We start from the raw sequence: 14,468 nt of genomic DNA on the forward strand, positions 1-14,468 counted from the left end.
ACATTTACATAATCAATAAATTTAATATAGGGGAAAATACCTGATTTACATTGACAAATGCAAAATGCAGAGGATGATATTACAATAAATGGTGATAAATCACTTACAAAAGGTCAAATAGAGAGAAACATTCATTTGGGAATTGGCACAAAAGTAGCACTGGGTTTTTGTGGGTTTTCTTTGGGGTGTTTAGTTTCTTTTGGTGCAGTACTAGTTTTCTCCACAAAACAGCAGCACTACTTTATTGATAAGCCTGCTTCATAAGTCTGTTGTTTGAAATACAGGTGCTGCACAGTGGTGAACATGGCCTTGTCCCAGCTGGACCCTTAAAATAGTTTTAGTGTCAGTGAAATATGGTTTAATGAGAATCAGTGCATTCTGTTTTTATTTATATTTTAAAGTGTCCCCACTCACCACTACTAAACATTGAATACTTAAGTAAGGCAACAATCAGCATAGAATGATTAGACTGAAGACTGATTTAGACTTTCCTTGTTATTTATTAAAATTTAGTCAGGCATGTCTATAAACAAAGACAAAACATCCTCGTGTGTGTGTGTTGGTATTTGTGGTTTAGAGGGACATTTCACCTGACTACACACCTGGGCTCCGAGGACCTATGTGGTTTAGCCGGGCCATGCCAGAGTCCTCATAAAACAAAGAGTGTTACTGTGTTATTGAGTGTCTAAATAACACTTTTTCGCTTTTTCTTTGAAAGTCCTTATGTACCACTTGACCTGATGTGAGTGTATCCCAGTGTATAGGACAGCGTCGCCACTGGCCAGTGGTGGAACTGCACTTCCTTACACATTTTCGATACACACGTCAAATTTGGAGGGCGATTTGGCGGGCTTTCTTCTGATTGGCTGTTTTTTGTCAGTGGGCGATACCTACAATACGTCGACTCCAAGGTCCGCCCACACCGTCTCCAGACCTTCAGGACCTTTAAAAATGAAATACTGGAGGAGGAAGTCGCTGCTTGGTGGACTGACTAACGGAGTAAACACATACAGGTAAGGGTTTTTAATCTAATTCAGCCTCTTTTTGCTGATTGTGTGTCAAGTCATCGATGTGTGTGTTCTTTGCACATGGTAAAGTTAGATGAGAGAGCTAACGCTCATTAGCTAACGCTGCTATGGCTAAAAGCTTTGCTAATAAGAGGTCAAGGACAGCCGACAGCTCAGGTTTGGTTTTTGGATTCAGTAGTTATAAACCAGTATATGTTATGGCACCATTGTTGGTTTTGTGTCCTGCAGCAAGCTATAGCTTGCTGCTCATTAAATAAGCCTAATTAACATTACGTTGTGCAGTCTTTAACTGTAAGTGTACACAGAGAGTAGACAGCAGTCTGACAGCTCAGGTTTGGCCTTATGATTGAAAAGTAACAGCACTGGATATAATATGACACCGTTGTTAGTTTTCTGTATGTGCAGCAAGCTACGGTGGTTGTTAATTAGGCCTCGTTAACGTTCTGGTGTGCATGCGGGGCAGGGGGAGAGGAGGACAGACAGCAGCAGGACAGCTCAGGTTTGGCTTTTGGGGGAAAATATGAACCACAGCAGGATATTTTATACTGTAACGATTATGTGATGGTAGGATACCACTTTAAAATGTTCATGGCCTGCTTTGTGTAACACATGAGGGGGAAACAAACCTGACCTGTACCTGGTGCATGTAGTTAACTGAGGAGGCCAGGGGCAGGTGTTCTGAGCAATCAGCACACAGCTGAGCCTGCTTTAAATGTTGGCCTTTACACTAGTTCTTATTACTCATCAGTTTGGGACTGACAGATTGAACAAGTAGAGGAGGATCTGAATGTCTTTCTCCTGTTGTTCGTTCACAGTTTTTTGAAGCATGCGTCTAGCTGAACTCTCTCAGTAATTAGTCTCTTGTAGTTATGTTTTTAAATAAGAATCAAACAATCAGAAATTAATCTGATCTATTTGTGTAGTAAAACTGTATGTTTGTACTTTTTTTTATGCAGGAATCAGTTTACTGTTAATACACAAAAATAAGATTCAACAGATGCAGAACATATGGTTTTACGTGTTAAAGTCTGATCAAACTGTTGTGACGGTGGTTTTCAGAAGGATTTGATGATGATGATCCAAAGCTTCAGTTGTAATCTGTAACTTTCCGATCAGTTTCTGTATAAAACTAGGAGTTTAGCAGATGTGTTTTTATGCAGCATCCTCTCCAGATGTTACCTGTGGAGCTGAACTGGAACCTGCAGCTTTAGGCCTAAGGTCAGAGCGCTGCTTCAATCCTGTCTCTTTTCATGCTTTTACAATCTGATTTAATTTTACTTTTGTTTATTATACTTATCTGAATCTTTTTTGCTGACTTTTTCTTCATTAAGTGCTTGGCTGTTAGGTTAAAGAAAATGAGAAATTAGAGAAGATTTTTTTTTTTCTTTTTTTTGTAAATACGACCGTAAATGCACAAGTATTTTGTTAAAGGGGCAGAAAACCGAATCGAAGCCTCATCTTCATGTCTTTTCCAGTTTTTTCCCGCAGGTTGTGAACGCAGCGTCACAAAAAAAACAAAAAAAACAAAACATTGCCTCTTCTCTGATCACACACTGTGGATGCTGTTGCCAGCAGTCGCCACAGTTACAGCATCATCCCGGACGGAGGCGGGGCTCCGCTGACGCCGACCTAGTGCAGGATCTTGTGGTAGGGGTGGAGCGGCAGCGATGCTGTGAAGGCTCTGATGTCAGTGATGAGCGCGGCATCCTGGAGCTGCGGCGTCCAGGCCGGCAGGAAGCTCAGCTCGCTGACTTCGCTGTACGCGGACGATGGGGGGGTTGTCGGCGCCGTCTGAGGGGCAGAGGACGCTCTGGTCTGAAGGGTCGTTCTCCTCCACGCCGAAACCAACCACCTGACGAGGGCCAGAAAACCAGCGCGTTGAAACGTGGGTGAAACAAAGACTAACGTTAAATCTAATGACACTGGTGAATATTACAGCAGAACATGGAAGTGTTGTAGTATAGATCATATTTTATATCAACTAATAGAGTTGTGGGATATATAAAAAGATCATTGAAATAGTCATATATAGTGTAAATTAGAAGGAACAATGCATATAGTTATGGATTATAGCCAACTGTATTTATATGGGTTTCTATGTAGTGCACTGCAAAAATCTACATCTGTCTCATTTCTAGTTCAAATATCTGATCCCACTGAAAATCAGGCAGAATCACCTGAAGAGGAACTTTTCAGTCAGATAGAACTGATTTATAGACGATAGATCTGGAAAATCTGACTTAAAGAAATCTGAACAAGATAATTTTCACTTGGTCCATTGGCAGATTTTTTTGCTTGAATTAAGCAAAAAAAAAAATGTGTGTGCAAGTATGTATGTATATGTGTGTATGTATGTATGTATGTATGTATGTATGTGTATATATATATATATATACACACACACACACAGTACAGGCCAAAAGTTTGGACACACCTTCTCATTCTTTGCATTTTCTTTATTTTCATGACTATTTACATTGTAGATTCTCACTGAAGGCATCAAAACTATGAATGAACACGTGTGGAATTATGTACTTAACAAAAAAGTGTGAAATAACTGAAAACATATCTTATATTCTAGTTTCTTCAAAGTAGCCACCCTTAGCTCTGATGACTGTTTTGCACACTCTTGCCATTCTCTTGATGAGCTTCAAGAGGTAGTCACCTGAAATGGTTTCCTAACAGTCTTGAAGAAGTTCCCAGAGATGCTTAGCACTTGTTGGCCCTCTTGCCTTCACTCTGCGGTCCAGCTCACCCCAAACCATCTCGATTGGGTTCAGGTCCGGTGACTGTGGAGGCCAGGTCATCTGGCGCAGCACTCCATCACTCTCCTTCTTGGTCAAATATCCCTCACACAGCCTGGAGGTGTGTTTGGGGTCATTGTGCTGTTGAAACATAAATGATGGTCCAACTAAACGCAAACCGGATGGAATGGCATGTCACTTTAGGATGCTGTGGTAGCCATGCTGATTCAGGTTGCCTTCAATCTTGAATAAATCCCCAACAGCGTCACCAGCAAAGCACCCCCACACCATCACACCTCCCCCTCCATGCTTCACGGTGGGAACCAGGCATGTAGCATCCATCCGTTCACCTTTTCTGCGTCGCACAAAGACACGGTGGTTGGATCCAAAGATCTGAAATTTGGACTCATCAGACCAAAGCACAGATTTCCACTGGTCTAATGTCCATTCCTTGGGTTTCTTGGCCCAAATAAATCTCTTCTGTTTGTTGCCTCTCCTGAGCAGTGGTTTCCTAGCAGCTATTTGACCATGAAGGCCTGATTCACGCAGTCTCCTCTTAACAGTTGTTGTAGAGATGTGTCTGCTGCTAGAGCTCTGTGTGGTATTCATCTGGGGCCTCATGTATAAAGCGTGCGTACGCACAAAAACCTGGCGTACACCCTTTTCCACGCTCACGTTCAGATGTGTAAAGAGTGAAATGACCGTGGAAATGTGCGGTCCTCCACGCCAGCTCCATAGCTGGCGTACGCACGTTTCTAGTGCTTTGGAACCTTTGGCGACACTTAGAGGTGACACTGAGAAACTGTTAATAATGTGAAAAAGGTCATTCCTCCGATTGATGGGCACATCGGAGATACACAGAGGAATAATGAACACACCGGCACGTCATCCTACTGTCAGAGCAGCACATCCACCAACAGAACCAGAACCAATTAGACCCTGTATCCATCAATGCCAATCCTGCCCGGATGGACATTCAGCAACAGCAAAGAGACAAGGACATAAAATTCATTGGTTGATAAATATAGTGTTCATGTCTGTGAGAACATTTATTAGTCGGTCCAGTCACTCATTGACTCTGCCGATTGTCCTCACGATATCCTAATGTGACTCGGGTCAGTGCAGACCCATGCCGGTCGGACGGGCATCAGCAGTGGGCTGTGGCGGACCGGAGGACCAGCTAACACTGGGGAGTCAACAGGAGCCTCTGTGACAGGAGGATGATACTGGGTCTGACCGTCTGCTGTCTGATTGTTGGAAAATAATAATTTGAGTGATTAAAAATGAGTCAAAGTCATTGATTTCCTCTTTGATATCCTGACATGATCACGCATGAACCTTTATCTAGTTTGGCTGTGATCAGACTGTGTATGACCTGTAGAATGAACTAATGTGTGACTTACACTAATACTAAATATATATTTATCTTGGGGGTGATCCGCATCAGCCCTGTGAGAAAAGTGTCACAATATCGGCGACTTTCCTCAAACAGTCTCAGTTCATCTCTTTTCTCCTTCCGCCTGTTTCAGCCTCCGCTTCGCGTCCACCTTGACGTCATCATCTGATCCTGCAGACAGGGGAATCCCAGAGGGAATCCCACCTGCAGACCCTGTTTATACTGATTTGCATATTTAAATGTGGGTGTGGAGAGGGAGGAGTCAGGTACTCCAACATATGCGCTCAATTCCACGCTGATTGGGATGTATAAAGGAAGTGTACTTGGATTCGGGCGTACGCACAGTTTTATACATCTGGATTTTTTTGTGCGTTCGGACTTTTCTGGATTTGGGCGTACGGCAGGTTTCAGTATGAAATCCACGCAAGTCTTTGTACATGAGGCCCCTGGTCTCTAATCTGAGCTGCTGTTAATTTGTGATTTCTGAGGCTGGTGACTCAGATGAACTTATCTTTGGCATCAGAGGTGACTCTTGGTCTTCCTTTCCTGGGGCGGTCCTCATGTGAGCCAGTTTCGTTGGAGCGCTTGATGGTTTTTGCGACTGCACTTGGGGACACATTCAAAATTTTTGAAATTTTCTAGACTGACTGACCTTCATTTCTTAAAGTAATGATGGCCACTCGTTTGTCTTTACTTAGCTGATTGGTTCTCGCCATAATATGCATTCTAACAGTTGTCCAATAGGGCTGTCAGCTGTGGATCAACCTGACTTCTGCACAACACAACTGATGGTCCCAACCCCATCAATAAGGCAAGAAATTCCACTAAGTAACCCTGACAAAGCACAGCTATGAAGTGAAAACCATTTCAGGTGACTACCTCTTGATGCTCATCAAGAGAATGCCAAGGGTGTGCAAGGCAGTCATCAGAGCTAAGGGTGGCTACTTTGAAGAAACTAGAATATAAGAGATGTTTTCAGTTATTTCACACTTTTTTGTTAAGTACATAATTCCACATGTGTTCATTCATAGTTTTGATGCCTTCAGTAAGAATCTACAATGTAAATAGTCATGAAAATAAAGAAAATGCGAAGAATGAGAAGGTGTGTCCAAACTTTTGGCCTGTACTGTATGTATGTGTGTGTGTATTTATTTATTTATTTATTTATTTATTTATTTATTTATTTATTTATTTGTGTGTAGACTTCTTGTATTGATCTAATTAGTGTTGTATTAAAGGGGGTGGGATAAACAGTTTGTTCCTGTGAGCTACCACTAACCCTGCAGTCAGTCATCTTTTGTGTAACTGTATGAATGTGTCTTTGGTTTTGGCCGGCTTAGTTTCTTTTACTTACGTGGACGCTGAGTTTTCTGCTGCTGTTTCTGTGTTCCAGGAACCAGGAAACCAGTTCAGCCTGAGAGAAGAGTTTCAGAGCCTCGATCTGGAGGAGGAACCACAGAGGATCAGGACCAGGTCACAGAGCACAGACTGGAACCCCACAACAGGACTACAGATCAGAATCAAAGGCCAGAACCACATACCAGAACCAGGTCCACAGACCAGGACCCACGATCACTTCAAAACAATCACTTTCCCACTAGAGAATATTAATTATATATTAATTATCTCAGCCTTAAATTTAAAAGTAACACAAAGAAAGTAATTCTGTCGTCAATTTCATTTACATTTAACCTTTCCTCAGTGATTCATCACCATTTATTAAAACATTATCCTCTGCATTTTTCAGTGTAAAGCAAGTATTTTCCTACATTTAATTCATGTAGATGTTCATAAAAGCTCAGAGTAAATTCAAACCTTATTAGATGAAATCAGGAAAAAAAATGAGGAAAATGTGACTTTTCCAGCAAAATATATCATGAACTGAACATAAACCAAATGTCTCCATCCACTGTCACTGATCCAACTACTTCAGTTCCTCTACATGTATTGATAGATTAGTGCACAGGTGTCAAACATGCGGCCCGGGGGCCAAACCTGGCCCGCTGAAGGGTCCAGTCCGGCCTCTGGGATCAATGTGTGAAATGCAAAAATTATACTGAAGATATGAACAATCAATGATGTTAAAGTCGTTTTAAGTCAGTTCAATCTAAAGTGGGTCAGACCAGTAAAATACTATTATAAGAACCTATAAATAATGAAAAACACTTTTTCTTCTTTTGATTTAGTGTAAAAAAAAAAAAAGCCAAATTACACAAAATGTTTACATTTAGACTAACCCTTTTACAAAAACTGTGAACCAGAGCAAATATGAACAAACTGAAATGTCTTTAGAGAAGGATGTGGAATCTGAATAATATTCTGTCTGTTATTACATGTTTTGTGTGTTTGTGGATCCACTGTGATCTGTGAGTTAGAACATGCATGTGTAAATGATAAACTGGCAGGATATTGATAACATTGCACTGACCGTTCTGTAGAATGTCGAGGTCGTTCATATTTGTTCATGTTCTGTTCAAGTACAGCTTGTACATGTAAACATTTTCATTTTTACAGAATTGGACTGTTTTTTTTTTTTGTTTTGTTTTTACTCAAAGCTTTGGGAAATGTATCCAGATCCATTTATACTCATCCAGTTCTGTGTGTTTATTCTATTGCAGAAATAGCCCATGTTTTGGTCATATTCCAATCAGATCTGTAAAAAAATTCCAATTCCAATTTGATATCATTGATACTGATTTATTGGATCAATCCACTTCCTATCTGTTATAATGGGAAAATTTTTCAAAGTGGCACCAAATCCAGAATCGGATCCGGATCGAAATAATTTCAATCCCTTGTGCTGACATCATCATAGAGAAGCTGTATACCAAGTTTGAAGTCAATCAGAACTGGAGTTTCAGAGAAAAAGACGATTGAAATGTTTTCCCCATAAGAGCCCATGTTAAATTTTGTGTCAGTTCCAGATCCAGAAGAAGATCCTGATCAGCAGGTGGACATTATGTTTGGGTCATCTCCCCATCAGGGCTGGACTGGAGAAATTTACACTGGATATCATTTAGATTTACTGAGCTACTGCATCCATCCACTTCCTATCTCTGATAATGGGGACATTTTTCAAAGTGGCACCAAATCCAGAATCAGATCCAGGTCCAAATAATTCACTAACTTTTGTTGACATCATCATAAAGAAGCTGTATACAAAGTTTGAAGTCAATTGGAATTGTAGGGTAGCCCGATGGAAATAAGGGGATGGGTGTGTGTTAAAAAGTAAAAAAAAAAAAAAAAAAAAAAAAAAATAGCATAAATACCTAAGTTCATAAGTGGAATACAAAGGGTTAAAAATTAAAACCATTTCAGTGTGGGAGTATTAAAAAGATCATGTATTTGTGAAAAGGTATGTAACTTTGTTGAGTTCATGCACTGTATTGTTTACAGGATGTTAAATGCAAAGTGTTTGTTAAAATACTTAATTAAAAATAATATTAATATGGGAAAGTTGCGCAAATATTTTAGGTTTTGTTAAAAAGTAATGAAAATGTATATTTTATGTTATGTGTATTATGAGCTTGGAGAATAATTCGGGGTCAAGGGGACCAGGAAACAGGAAGTAGGAAGTAGAAGAGAGAAAACCTGGTGAAGACGACGGGCGCGTGCGAGAATATGGAATAACACACAGTGTATTCGGGAAGAAAAGAACACCAGTTTAGTTCAGGAAAGTGGTCGGACAGATCACAAACGTGACTTTAATGGTAAGAGACTCTGTTCTAACAGCTCTTCGACTAGAAGGCCAACGTTAAAAAAACACAGACTGCGACCTCAGTAAGTTAGCTGCATGTGGCTAGCTACGGACGGACTAAGCTAGCAGGTTAGCTAACCGCTAACTGCAGAATGTTCGGAGGCCCGGAGGACCCAGACTGAGCCCACAGCAACACTGGAGCTGACGGACAGGAGGACTGCCGATTACCGAATTCTGGATTTCCTTTTCCCTGGACGTATGGATTAACATTTCTCAGGAGCTGGTGATACAGGTACCTTTTTGTTTTTTTTATTGCCCGATGAGGTGAAGAGGCCATTTGGTTTTAGGCTGCAGCGCACAGGCCTGCACAGCCCTGCACAGCCCTTATAAACTGTGTGTGTGTTTTTGCATTGTAAATGGAAGATTTCAAGTGCATACAGTGTGGTTAAAGTGCTCACGGTGTTTAGAAAAGGGTTCATTTCAAGGATAAATGTTTTTAAAAAGTATGTTAAGTTACATTGCGCTAAAAATAGTATAAAAAAGAAAATAGAACCATAGTTTAAATAACCGTTAATATTGTAAGAGATTACATACTTAACAAGAACCCAGGTTAGCTACCCCTGTCAAAGCAATGAAGAGCAAAGGGGCGCTACTGTAGTTTCGGAGAAGAAGATTGAAATTTTTGTAACAGATGACAGACGCCACATGACAATAGCTTACGGCCTGTCGGCCGGCAAGATAAAAATCAGTCTGCAATTTACACAGAAGGATGTGGATGATACAAAGACACAGTTGGGCAATCCAAAACAACAGAGTAACACCACCCAGGTAGACTGGTTCAAGGTATGTGACAGTATGCTGGTCGTGTCTGATAAAATAGAGTATCTGGAGTCTCATTCTAGGAGAAACAACCTGAGGATAGATGGCGTTACAGAGTCACCTGGAGAAAGCTGGACGGACACAGCTAAAAGTGAAAAAGCTTTGAAGTGAGAAGTTCCAGTTCCAGAAGGATGTTGAGATGGAGAGGGCTCACCGTGCTGGAAAACCTGAAGGAGACAGACCAAGGCCCATTGTAGTCCGGCTTCAGAAGTTCAAGGATAAATCAGAGATACTACAGAGAGCCAAATGCCTCCGAGGTACGAAAATCTATATTAACGAGGACCACACAGATGCTGTTTAGATAAAAAGAGAACTAATGCCAAAGCCAAAAAAACACTGGACTACATTGAAACTACAATGGATCCACATCCAGAGATGGATCCTGATAATAACTTTCTTTCTACCATAGCAACGGATTGCAGTTATTTCACCCAAGAGCAGTATGAAAATGATATTAAATCAGTAGGTAAGTTGTCAATCATATATTTTAACAGCAGAAGTATGTATAAAAGTTTTAATTCCATCAAAGTATATTTCAACAACACTCATCCATTCAGTTTCATTGTCATTTCAGAAACCTGGTTTGACATTGATAAAGGTATTGACTTTGTCTGGAGGATTATGAATCGAGATATATGAACAGAAGAAAGAAAATGGGGGGTAGGGTTGCACTATATATTCATAAATCAGTAAAATGTATGGCCTTAACAGAGATGACATTAGAAATAGATGAAACGATGGAATGTGTGACTGTAGAGATCCACAATGAAAAGAAGAAAAATGTAATTCTAAGCTGTGTATATCGATCACCTGGTTCAAGTATTGAACTTTTCAGTGAATGGATGGAGAAACAATTTTCTCCTGTAAAAGAAACTAAACTAAACTAAAAACTATAGCTGACTTCTTGGACATAATGTACAGTATGTCCCTTTACCCATCAATAACTAAACCAAACAGAATAACATCACACGGTGCCACGATTCTAGACAATATCTACACTAACATGGGAAATCAAACCACCCGTGGCCTGCTTATATGTGACATCACTGATCACTTCCCTGTTTTCACTCTGTTTGACTGTGACATAAAGAAAAGAAAAGAAGACATGTAAATTATCTGTAAACCAATAAGAACTGAAGAAACGATCAATGCCTTTAACAATAGTCTAATGCTCCAGGATTGGAGTACAGTCTACAGGGAATCAGACGTGGAGAGTGCATATGGTCATTTCTGAGATGTATTTATTTTTCTGTATAACACACACTGCCCTGCCAAAGAACTCTGCATAAAGGAAAAAGAAAATAAAAACACCCATGGCTTATTAAAGAAATAACAAATGCTTGTAAAAAGAAAAATAATCTCTATAAATCGTTCATTAAGTTAAAAACTAAAGAAGCAGAACAAAGATATAAGACTTACTGAAATAAATTAACAAACATAATCAGAACTACCAAAAAGCAATATTATAATAAATTATTATATGAAAGTAAGAATAATATAAAATAAACTTGGGATATATTGAACAACTTAATTAAACAAGGACCTACTAAAGCAACATATTCTGACTACTTTATTGATAAAAATAGTGTAAATCACAGCATGAATAACATAGTCAACCATTTTAAGTGTTTTTTTTTGTAAATGTGTGCCTGGAGTAGGCTGCAGATATTCCCAACCAAGGTGATGACCAGTGTAATGAAACCATTAAAAGGAATCCATATTCAATTTTTCTGTGTGCAACAAATGAGCAGGAGGTGATAAACACTGTTCTAAAGTGCAAAAGTAAGCTATCCACTGACTGTCATGATATTGACATGATTCTTAAGAGTCATAAATAACTTTGCAAAACCTCCAACCCATATCTGTAACTTATCATTCCATTCAGGTCATTTCCCAAATAAAATGAAAATAGCAAAAGTCATTCCACTGCACAAAAATGAGAGTAAACAGCTACACAATGTACAGATTTTCCAGGTCATATGAAATCTGGAGTTTGTAGACGTTTGTGGAGGGGGCATGTCTACGATGTCCAGATTTTGTACAAACCCATCGTTTTTAAGAATCTTTGTGACCTAGGTATTAGCGCTCTTTCCTTGAAAATGACAACATCTGGTCTCAGAAAATGAGAAAGACAGGCATTTTTGGTCCATTTTCCCATTTCTGTCAGGTAATAACTTTCTTTTTTGTTACTAGAAAGAGAAAACGAACATCAGAGAAGTAGCAATAAATGAACAGCATTATGGTTCTATGTAGCAACGACACCAGCGCCACCACCTGGAGCTCCTACAGTATAGAGTGTCTGCACATACATCACTTCTCCCCCAGGCCACGCCCCTCTCAGTCAGACTGAGTGTCTTAAACCAACCTGCTCAACATGATGGAGTATAGCAGTAAACACAGCCAGAGGAAAGGGAAAATGTGAAATCTGAAATTAAATGAAGGACAACTGGACTGGACATGGATCTGTACGAGCGGCCAAAGAACAAGTGGTCCATGAACACTGACGTGGACACAAATGGAGTATCCGGACATCCAGGGTGGAGGGGATCAGCGCTATTTTTACATGAAGCAAATATACATGGTTTCATCATGACTGACAACCAGGGTCCAAAACTAGGGCCCAGAACCAGCTGATCCAAAGGCTCCAAAACTAGGGTCCAGAACCAGCTGATCCAAAGTGCATTTCCAGTCGAGCGTGGACTGACCCCAGTGAATATATGCATGATCTACTGGGACTGAGCAGATTTACTGAGTCTAGTTCAGATCCAGTCCTTTATCCAACACAGATACTACTGCTGTGGACCAGCAGGGCACCACTGGATTCTGGGAAATTGGCAGATTTACACCACCTGTTTTTAAATTGCGACATTATTCTTGTAATATTATGGTTTCATTGTTGGAATATGACGACTTTAATCTCATAAACGAATGACATTTTTCTGAGTTCTTTTTGTAACTACAACTTTATTCTCATAACATTGTGATTCTTTTTGTATTCAACTTTATTCTCATAAAATTACGGGTTTTATATCGATGTTTTATGACTTTATACTCGTAGTCACAAGTGTTTTTCTTTTCTTCTGTGGTCCTAATACTCCGTCATAGCTTTATTCTCCAGTTCCCCCGTATTTGTAAAACTAGGTTGGCCTCCGTTTCATTTAGTTTACTAATCATGTAGGAGCACAAGGTTCACAATCACAAAATGAAGCCAAAAACCATGAAAGACCTGATCATGAAACCAAGAGCTGCACTAAGAAGGAACGTTAGCCAAAACAATAGGTCATTTAAGGTGTAATTTTACCCAAAAATACAGCATCTATGAATGTTAGCTGACACCAAACAGGATCCACAGATCTAGGTTTGGTTTCCTGGATTTGTGGATCCATCTCCTTCTCTTTTCTTTGTCTTTGGGTGTCTGTAAAACGATAGCTCCGACTGCTTTAAGAACCTGTTCATACAATCAGTCACACAACAGCTCTTTCCCCATTTTTAATTAAATATTGTTCTTCAGTTTAGACAGGATTGAAGCCAACGCTGTCACTCATCTCCCTCTCTCTGCCACTCAGTGGGTGGAACTGCGGTGACTTCCGCTGGCGCTGACGTCACGTGCAGACCCTCTATTGTTTGCCACAGAAGTTCAAGCCTTCAGGTAGTGAGTACTCCACTTTACATTTCAGTCAGGAGCTTTGATGTCACTTTTTTCTAACTTCAATCAAGTCACAATCCACCAAATCATCTCATAATGAAGTCCAGTTAAAAGATTGTTGTGTCTGGTGCAGCATTAACCGACAGTATGTGAACAAAGGGAAGCTGGGAGCAGCCGGACTGGGAAGCCACACAACAAAAGAGGTGAGGTGGGAGCTTTGCCACACCGTCACTTGTTTGACATTAACTTTTGATTTATATGAATAATGCATCTCTTCTTTTCTTCAGTACAAACTGCTTCTGTATCTGAGCCATCAGAAACAAGTGACCGCTGCCAAGGTCCATCCAGGCTTTATGTTAACGGTGAGCACAAACCCCAAATTTTTTTTTTGTTTGTTTTTGTGGGGTTTTTTTTTTTTTTTGACACTTTTATAAACATTTTAGTTTTACAAAACAAGAACATGAAATTGAAGTCTAGATATGGCGATTATAACATCAAACATGCATACAACATCAAATGCTTTTATTAACTAGCACTGTCACTGTTTGTAAAGTCTGTCCATTTTCTCCAGCGCCTTTTTCAGGGCTCCTCCTGGAGCCACAGGGTAAAAGTCAGCTGTTCCATCAGTCAAATGTTTTCTGCGATAGAAATAAAAAAGCCTGTTGCGGGTGGCTCTTTCTGTAGCCAACATTTTGCTGTGACTCTTTTAGCTGATGTCAACAGAATCTTTAGGAGATAAACATTGTCTGAATCCAGTTTGTCTGGGAAGCAACCAAGATACAGTACAGTAAAGGAGCAACTGATGTGAAACTGATGTTTTGCTGGTTTTGAAATGTACAGACAGATTAGAAACAGCCAGATGAACAAATAGAATAGAATAGAGTAGCCGTTATTGTCATTGTGTGTACAATGAAATTAGGAAAATTAATATCGTTAGACATTTCTGGACTTTCTTTTTTGTTACTAGACAGAAAATGAAAATCAATCTGTTTTTTAAATTTGGTTTCTCTGTTTTGACACTGAAAAAGAAAAACACCTTGAAATTCCATTTTAATTTGTCTGTTTTAAAATGAAAATC

The sequence above is a fragment of the Sphaeramia orbicularis genome, chromosome 12 (genome assembly GCF_902148855.1).
Source record: "Sphaeramia orbicularis chromosome 12, fSphaOr1.1, whole genome shotgun sequence".
Lineage (NCBI taxonomy): Eukaryota > Metazoa > Chordata > Actinopteri > Kurtiformes > Apogonidae > Sphaeramia > Sphaeramia orbicularis.